Below are 10,326 nucleotides of genomic sequence, written 5' to 3' on the forward strand. Positions count from 1 at the left end.
ACTTACATTTTTTTTAGCCAAATCTATGGAAAGAATTAAATTTAAAAATACAATAATTAAAGCTCCGACAGGAATGGAATAGTTGAAGTATAATTGGAATAGTTAAATAATTAAATATTTTTCCGCTTCAGGGGTTTTACATAATATGTTTCCGTAGATCGCATATATTTACGTTATAATTGGTATAAGCGGATACAGCAAGTACGTGAGATAATTTAAGTCGGAATAATTAGGTTAAGTTAACTATTTGAGTTTAGCTTTCTGTAATAAAGGGTTACTGTTTCGAAGGAGCCAATGTGGGTAGTTGAGGGATTTTAAAATGAGTGATATCTTAATTGAGTTATATCTAAAATTGAATGATATCTTAAACAAGCAAATTACTGAACAGAACCATATTGAGTTGTCATTATATTTCAATAACATAAACAAAGTTGTATATGCGCATCGAGCCGAAGTCCAAATGTGGTCGTAACAAAACATAAATTTAGAAATGTACTAGAGAGCAAATCTAAATTTTGGAGTGAACTGGATGTATTGAAGAGAAAACGAATTTGGAATTGAAGTGAAGGATTTTAATTTTACAACAGATAAACTGATCTAGTAGTTGTAGTTTTTTGTTGATAAGAGTTCGACCGGTTCCTAGCAAACTTACTCATTACCATTGTTTTGAATTCCAATTTATCTGCTTGTTTGAGTTCAACTTTTTAAAAATCTTTGATTATGGTTAACAGAATGAAACTTTTTTTAAAGTTAGAACACTTATCTTACCTACATTATTCAACCAAATCTATAGATAGAATTGAATTGTCATATTTTTTATATATATATATATATATATATATATATATATATATATATCTTCAAGGTTTCTTTCTTTCTAATCAATTCTTGAGTTTTTAAAAGAACATACGATAATTTTTAGTTTTTTTGCATCAAATACTTTGACATTTCTGTACTTGGCATGTTATTTTGCAGCTTAGAGGCGAGTAAAAATAATTGATCACAGAAAGTCAAATTAGACGCGCTGACTGTCATAAAAATTGAAACGTGTGATGAAGTACGTTGCATTTTCCAAGGTGTACCTACTTAAAATCAAGGTGAACTTACTTATCGTACTTGAAATCAACAATTGCTGTTGTACTCTACATAAGCTTTGAACTTGACTCATATAACGTTATTGTTTTTAATTGCTTGGAGATACTTGCACTTTTTTGCAGCTTCACGTTCATTGAATAGTTCAAGTAATGTCGAAAAAAAGTACTTTGGTTTTTGAAACATATTTAGCCTATTTTTAAGAAAAAATTTTTTCTCCTATTAGTCCCTATACTGAAGATTGTCCGGAGAAAGCGAGCTTGTATCTCTTTCAAAAGAGAAACACAATATATAGGCTTCTCATAGAATGTATGCAAGTCAGGCGTAAATTAAAGAAAAACTACATCAATGCAAAAAAAAAACATTTTAAAACATTATTACCTTCTTTTTAAATTTTTTAAACTTACAGCTTAATAACCTTAAGGCCGATCTTCTAATCAATTAAAAACTGCAGTCAAGAAAAACTCACAATGAAAAAACGCAACTATGCTTGTCCAATAAGGCACAGTGTTCAGGCCTTCTTTTTTCAGCCAAGAGGATGTAAATTTTACTGAAAGTATAGCAAAACAACTTAAACCTACCCCTCGGACGAATTCAGGAAGCAAAGCAGGCAAATTCATGACTGTCTGGAGGCCGAAGACCTCTACCACGAAGTAGGAACAAAAAGGATAGAGAAGTTTTTTGTATAAAATGAGCACAGAGTCGTTAAAATAGTTTTAGCGTAAATTTAGATGCGTAAATATAGATGTCTCACAACACATTTTGTTGGCCGAAATAGCTTATATATGTTACAACAAATGCAATAATTTTCGTCATCAGTTGATAATTAACAACATATATTTGTTTGATGATTTACCACGAAGTAATAAAAGCACGAAAAAACCGAAACTCCATCTGTTAAAACTGTTTTTCCTTGCTATGTGATGTCTTAAGGATTGGTTGGACAAAAATATATCGCTTTGAACAAATAGTTCACTGTGGTACTTTGCGAAATATCAGTAATAGAAAATGTCTGTTGTTTCCTTTTTGTCCATAATAAAAAACATTACTTTGCATAAGATCAACAACGGAGTTAATGTATGATTTACTAGAAAAGTGAGTGGACTTTCGGTTAGATGAGCCTAAACTATAAATCGACTGGAAGATGGACAAGAAATGAACTTCAAAACAGACCAGTACTTTTTCGAATGGAATAAATTCAAGGACATTATCACCAACAGCTATCAACTGAAGGGATCAAATACGTTCACTTAAATCTCAATAGGAATATAATTTTAGACCTAACTTTGATCAGAGTATTCTTTATGACTACAAAAAGATCATCAATTAACGATAGGATCAGTAACAAAATGTTCCAACTCTTTGTTTCTCTATAAATAATTCTTTGATTAAAAGTTGAGAGAAAGATTGAAGGTGCTTGTTTTCGTCGTTTAATAGAATAAGTTAATTGAACTTAAAAAAGACAGATTTGGTCGGTTCAAGATATCTCTAGTTATTTGTCGGAAAATTGTATTTGATATCAAAATCTTGCAAGAAACTTGCAAGATCCTTGCAAGATTTCACATTTAAAGGCCGTTTACGAAAAAAGTCAATTAGGTTCTGTTCTCTTTATAAAAAAATGATATCAGTCTTGATATCAGTCATTTTTTTGGCTATCAGTTAGTTATATCTACAAAAATACACAAATAAATTTTCCAGAAATCAAAAACTTGCAATATTCTTTTGCAAAGTTTGCAAGATTTTGAATCCAGGCTAAAAAATTTTTATTGACTTCGGTTTTGTAATTTGTGCAATAAACAATAATTTGCTTCAAAGATGTTTTCTAAAACATTTTTACCCTGATTTAATTTTTACTTGATTGATATATTGCAAGATTCTTGCAAGTTTTAAATTCATTCATCACTAGGGCGTGTAATATCTGAAAAATTAGCAGTTAGGGATTTTTGAAAGCTTGAATAAGATGTTGCCTAGCACTTTGAAATTTTGCCTAGAGTAAGATACAAGCACTGAGCGAAAAGATTTGTGTGAGAGCAGGCAATTCATTCGAGGTTTATTCTGCATAATCTGATCAATTTTTCCAGCAAAAATCATTCAAATAATCATCTACTATTGTAAGATAACAGGAAAAATTGTTGCATTGCATCTAATAAAAACGAAACTTACGGGAACTGGCATTTTACACCCAACTCTTTCCGGCTCTTCTTAAAATAAACATTTAAAAACAATCCGCATTCAGTCAGCATGGTCAACTTATCGTTTTAGTAGCATTTTCAAACTTAAAACAGGCAAAATAGATGGCACTGAAATAACTAATCAAAAACTGTCCTTTTTAATTGGGAAATTTTTTATCTTTGTCGTCGAGTAGAGATGCTTCTTAAGACATCGCAATTTAAGAAAATGCTCAAATTGTATGCTTCTTATTTGATTATTTGCAAGCTTAGATTAGAATCTCATAAACTAAAATTTCGGAAGTACAAAGTTAAAAGATTTAAGGTCTGATTAGAAGCTTATCGGATCTTAAACGCTAGAAATTTAAATTTGAGCCAAAATTTTGTTACCTAAAATCTCATAAGAGTTTTAACAATAAAGAAAATAAATAGAGGTCCCTAGACACTAAACAATAAATTTAAACAAAGATCTTATCTAGGATCAGATAAGATTAAACTTATTGAGTCATTGGCGCGTTTGCCATCTGTAACAAACATTAAAGTGAAACATCTAAGCTTTTGCCATTGATATTTTCAATTGTTTTTGAGCAAGTTTCCAAGCGTTTTATTATCGCAGAGAAATCGACGAGCGCCTCATAGTCGAGCAATTTTTCCTTTTATTCCACAAGACAGCCCGGTGATTACGAGCGCAAAAACTCTGCAAAGTCTTTTTGAAGGTGATTTTATTGGTGTTTTCTCACTTCGGTGAGCGTCTTCATGTGGGGCCATTTTTTGTCGACTTACAACAAATTTGCAAAAGAAATTTGCAAAAAAAACAACTTACCAAGCCAATTAAATTAAGTTTGGTTTTTTTGGCAGTATTCCCAGAAAACACCTCATAAATTAAAGCACAGATCAATAAAATGAGAAATGAGTAAACTCCCAATAAAAAAATGAGAAAACAGTCAAAAACATACGGGCGCAGATGTCTCACTGAAAGCGTTAGTATAAAACCTAACGTTTCTTGATTAGCAACATAGCATAACTGCAGAAATTTTCAAGCAATAGAAAAGGGAAAAAACTAGAGAATAGTACAATTTTGAAATATTAAATTGTACAAAAACTTTGGCTTTGAGTTCCTTAAATTGTAAAATCACATCAAATTCAAACATGATGCGCATTTTTATTATAAAATTCCCAATTTTAGAGATTATCACAGGGCTTCTGGAGTTAATAGAAAATAACTCTAGAAAATTAATAGAAATCGAAACTCCCCTGATTTTAAGTAGTTAATTCACGGGGATTAATGCGGGTCTTTTGATAATTTTTACTGAAAAAGTTGTATGTTTGAAAAAGTTTTAGTAATTTTAACCCAATTTATTTACCTGCTTAGCAGAGTCATGAATAATTAGGCTATGAAGAAGGGTCTGCATAATCTATTTTTGAAATCACTTTGCTTTACCTGAGTGCATTTCCCACTTTAACACCATTCCATTACTTAACTTTGTTATAATCGATCCGCAACGAAACAGACAATGGCTTGTATTGCATAGATTGAAAAGCTTAGGGATTGCAGTTTTTTCAACAATTTTTCCACTTACACAATTTTTCCCGATCAAATTGTACTTGAAAAAGAGATAAAGGACGAATGATTATATTAGTATATTAGATAAATTATCACGAAGTGCAAAAAACAGAGAATAAATTAGCAGTAACTAATTGTAAAGAGCAGAAAGTTGTTTCAATGGCCGAACACAGGCACGTGAAAGAACAAAAAATAACAGGGTACCTTATGAAACAAGTATGAGTTTCAAGGATTTAAACTTCAAAAAATTAATTACGTTGTATATAAATTTTACTGCACTAAATATGACGATGATATAATGATGTTATCATAATGATATTATGATTTCCCCTTTTTGAAAAATTTAAAATGTACAGTTTTGAAAATTTTATACAATAACAATAGTTTTAACATTTTAATAATTTTTCACTGGTTATATAACCATCAAAATATATTTGCCGGTTAAGTGTAGGTAGTGATATTAAATAAATAAATGAATGTTTTGCTGCTCTGTTTTTTTTACTTCAACCAATGTTCTCTTCTTCTTAATCCTGATCGAATTCACAAATTGGACCTTGATTCGTCGGTCGGTTTCTGGGATCTGGAAGAGTTACGCTGCCAATGTTAGGAGATGAAAATTCGTTTGGAATAGGCTGCAATTGATTCACAGTGTCGCTAATGGTTTGTACAATACTGGGTTGAAATGGTTCAACGTCTCCTGCATGTTTCTTTCGTTTTGGTATGTTTAAACTGGGGGGGGGGGCAAGAAAGATTTGATTCGCCCCACATGTCATTGTTTTTGAAGTCATAGAGCTTTGGGCTTCTGTGGGTGCGTTTGCCACTTTTTGAAGGAATGTCTTTTATTGCATCGTTTGATGGAATTCTATCTGCTACAGTTTTTTGAAATGCATCAGGTTAAACAGACGTAGATGGAAATATAAAATTTGTCGCTGTAGATAGGAGAGCTACAGTTGTTGTATATGTGCTTGTATTATAAATAGGTGGAGTTGAAGTTGATGGAGGGGTAAAAGTGAAAAGCAGAAGAAATTAAGTACATTATATAAATTTTACTGCACTAAGTATGATAATGTACGTTACTGCAGTTGAGAAAAGTTACAAAAAAGAATTACACCTTTACGCAGCTTCGTTTGTTAGAATGAAGATTCGAAAAAACTGAACTTAAATGCTCTTAATCTTTTCTATTGTCAACTGTTCTGTATGCGGGCACTGAATTTTCATAACATTGAAAGATATTTACAATAAACAAGACCTAATAATACAAAAGTTTCATCACGGGTGCCAAAGATCAAAATTACGCAAAAAAAAAGATTGTAGCATAGTTCCAATTCAGATGTACAGAGTTTATAAGGTACCCAATATGACAAGCAACAGAGAACATTTCGTTGCATAACTAATTATGACCAATAACAAGATTAAGTACTGGACATATACAGGGAAAATGAATAAACATTGGGGAAACAAAGGATTTTGACCGTTCGATGAAGTGCATTGTGATACTTTACAACAAAATTGTTACTCGAATGACGGCTTTTAATAAATAATTCTCAGTAAAGTACTATATGCTGAAGCAAAGTATCTGGTCGTAAAAACATCATTACGGAAGTGCAAAGAGAATTATATCTAAATTAAATCGAAGTCATTCCAAAAACAAATAGGATAATTTGTCCAAAAAATCAAAAATTTAGGTTCAGCCGTACAACAGAATTTTTGAACCGAACCAGCACTTAGACGTTACACCGCCATGTAGGACTTAGGCCAAAATGTCTACTAACTCTCATTTTAGGATCCTATGGATACATAAATACATATCGAAACTCTTACGTGTACTAAATTATAAATTACCCTCTATTTTAATATTTATATCATGCATTTTATAACTAAGATTGTGATGACTTTTATTGTTCACATATAAGTATTTTCCCGCTAGTCTACTAAATTAGTTCAAAGTTTGTTCACAGTATTTTATGTTAGTAATCACAATCTCGACTAATCTTCTGAGTTCAGGTTGTCTCTGTAATCGCTCTTCAATTACACAATATAAAACTAGTCTGGATTCGCCTTGCGATTCCATTTAGTAAACTCAGTAAAAGGCACTTAATTACGGATTCGCTCCGCGATTCCACGGTAAACTTAAGACAGTGTGTTTGCGATACTAATAGAATTCAATTAGCTACTCTCAGCTATAACATGGCGCAGTCAGCAATAAAGGACAGTGGCAAATCTCCACTCGGAATTCAACCCTTTTGGGAGAAAACAACTCTAGAGCCCCCTCTTCATTGGGACTATTGGAGAACACAACTCAAACGTGCGATTCTTGCTCGCGAAGGGATTGTAGTGGACGTTCTCTTGGCCGACCCTCCAGAGCATGTTGTTTTACCCCCTGATCCCACTTACGAAAATGCGGTTGACAATCCTACAGCGCAATCGGAACAAGAGAGACGGACCCGTAATGAACAAGCAAGACGGCGTGGAAAAACAACTGCTTACGCTATAGGCGTACAATGTGGAGACAAACCTTGGAAAATTTGCGATCGGAAAGCATCCTCATTGATGTACTTGAGTCTCGGAACAGAAGGACGACGAGTATTCAATTGAAAAAATTCGTCTGTTAACTTAGACGAAAATTCAACAAGGAATCTCTGGGATATCTTATACAAAACTTTCATTCGAGTTCATAATATAACTTTTGATCGATATCTCTTTCTTACGTGAAAACAACAAAAGAGGGAACCAATTGAAAACAAATCTACGTTCAGCTCAAAAAACTTTCTGAAAACTGTGACCTTGGAGAAAAGGGAGATACCATTATCAGAGATGTTTTTATTGCAAACATGCAATATAAAGATATTCAAAAAGAGCTTCTAAAAGAAACGGTGGAACCCGATAAAGCTTTGGTAATGGCAATAAACATCGAAATGGGCACCCTCAACCAACTTAAAATAATTGCAAGTAAATTCGAACTCAATTCCACATTCAATCAAGTACAACGGATGCGCATCGCAAATGCTACCCCCTTTTCAAATATGAACACCACTGCCCGGAAAAACCCGACAAATTGCAATTTTTGTGGAATGAATTGGACTTCGGAACATCGTAATAAATGTCCTGCACGTGGAAAGAAATTCTAATAACTGTGGCATTGAAAATCACTTTGCAAAGGTCTGCCGAAAACCCAAGGATCCTAGTTCATATCCAAAACCCAAAACACGGGTCAACAATGTCGAAAAAGATGATCAGACTGATGATGTCAATCAAATTTTGGCTGATTTTGATCCGGATTTGGAATCGAACTACACATCGGATGAAAATAATTGTGTTGCATCAGTATCTTCAGCAGATTCTACAACTCCTATAGAAGCAATCAATCTCCCTGTGGTACTCGGAAATACAGCAACAAAAGTTTTGGTGGATTCAGGTAGTGTTAGCACGATAATAACTGAAACGATGGCAAATTCTATCATCTCCCAAGACTCAAATTCGAAATGGATACGTGAGGCAGCTCGCAAACAATTGAAAACTTTCTCTAATGAACTCATTCAAAAGCTAGGCATTCTACAAACGTTCAATCAAAGTAACAATTGGTACGCGAATCCAATTGAAATTCAAGTAGCAATAGATGGCCATCGTTCGCTATTGGATAGAGATCTGTTCCCTGCCCTTGGACTTTCAATTCAGCAATCTAATAGCCCGAAGACAGTCAATCAGGTAGAACAAGAACACTGTCCAATCAAAAAACAAATTGCAACCAATTTTCCTGATTTAATCTCCAGAATTGGTAAGGCAAAATTACACAGAGTTCGCTCAAAATTTCATAAACATTATACCCCATCACACCAAAAAGGTCGTCGTGTTCCTATAAACTTGTTACACAAAGTATCCGATGAATTGAAGAAACTCTCGGACCAAGGACATATCGAAAAGTTAGAGGAATGCTCCGATAAAAACTTTATTTCCCCCATCGTAATCACGGTTAAGAAGGACAAATCGGTTAAATTAGCTCTTGATTCAAAAGTTATGAATAAATCAATTCATTAAATTAAGTATCAAATGCCGAACATAGATATTCTTATCGATTCCATTTCACAACACATCAACGATTCCAATCAAGGAGATAATGATTATTTTTCAACAATTGATTTAAAATATGCGTATAGCCAACTAAAATTACATCTGGATACCTCTGGCCATTGTAATTTCAATATTATTTGTGGTGACTCGAATGGTACGTATCTTTTTAAAACGGGGTTTTACGGTCTTACGGATATGCCGACAGAGTTTCAAAAGGCCATGGATTGAACATTGGTTGGTTGGACTAATACATATTGTTTCCATGACGACGTAATTGTAGTTAGCAAAGGTAGTAAGGAATCGCATATCAAATACGTCTATAAATGTTTACACAAACTTGACGCCGATAATCTCCGAATAAACTTAAGCAAATGTCATTTTGCAAAACACCAGATAAACTGGCTTGGTTTCACATTCTCTAAAAATGGTGTTAAACCTATAGAATCGAAAACAGCAGCAATGGTAGAAATCAAGGCTCCAGAAACATTGAAACAACTACGGTCATTCTTAGGTAGTGTTCATCATTTAAGCAAATTTATTCCCAATCTGGCAAAAATTTGTCAACCCCTTTGGCCTTTATTAAAGAAAAATGAAAATGTTTTTTGGACTGAAAATCAACAAATTCAATTTGAACATATTAAAACTACAATTGGAAATGCTACGGAAAACACTCATTTCAATCCAACATTGGAAACGCCAGTCAAATGCGATGCATCTCGTCAAGGTCTAGGCGCCTAACTTGAACAATTGGATTGTGAGGGGTGGAAAACGGTGGCTTTTGCATCTCGTTTTCTTAATAGCAATGAAGAGCGTTACAGTATCAATGAACTAGAATTGCTTGTTGTGGTTTGGGCCATCGAATATTTTAAATATTATCTTTTTGGGAAAAATTTTACAGTTTTGACAGATCGTAGAGAACTCTTTTCGGTTTTAAAATCTCATCGTTCAAATAAATCCTATAATAATCAATTAACACGGTGGATTGATCGTTTGTTAACCTTTGACTTCAATATAGAACATATTCCTGGCACTAGAATGGGATTAGTTGATTATATTTCGCGCCAACCAATTCAGAAAGCAAAAAGCATCACTCAAAATGATGAAGAAATCATGGTAGCTACAATTTCCCGCATTCGCGACGCAATTCCCACTTTATTTAGTCACTCAAATAAAATTCCATTCCAAAAGCAGCACAATACCAGCAAATGTCAATTACAAGTAAACAAGACGCGCGTCCACTCTTGCAAAATTGCTAAAAGTAGCGCAGATACTCCAAATGCCTCAAACATCTCACTCACTACCACAGCAAAAGTAAATAATTACAATCCAAAATTCATTTCAAGCTTTAATTGTCACGCAAATCACTAGCTCAAAATTAATACTGCACCCGCTTCGCAAATTCAGTCACAATATTCAAAGTTCAATTTCGCCACT

The 10,326-nt window shown here is 33.4% G+C and overlaps 1 protein-coding gene across 1 annotated transcript in view; it reads right to left on the reverse strand.

Annotated features, from left to right (window-relative positions):
- The window catches only part of LOC142350632 (uncharacterized), a 73,185-nt gene extending 72,867 nt beyond the window's left edge, over positions 1–318 (reverse strand). The window contains exon 1 of the mRNA XM_075402537.1: positions 7–318. The gene's annotated coding sequence lies outside the window, so the exon portion shown is untranslated. The remainder of the gene's footprint in view (positions 1–6) is intronic.
- Between the last annotated feature and the right edge of the window lie 10,008 nt (positions 319–10,326).

This window comes from Convolutriloba macropyga, chromosome 12, assembly GCF_964194025.1.
Source record: "Convolutriloba macropyga chromosome 12, txConMacr16.3, whole genome shotgun sequence".
In the NCBI taxonomy this organism is placed as follows: domain Eukaryota; kingdom Metazoa; phylum Xenacoelomorpha; order Acoela; family Convolutidae; genus Convolutriloba; species Convolutriloba macropyga.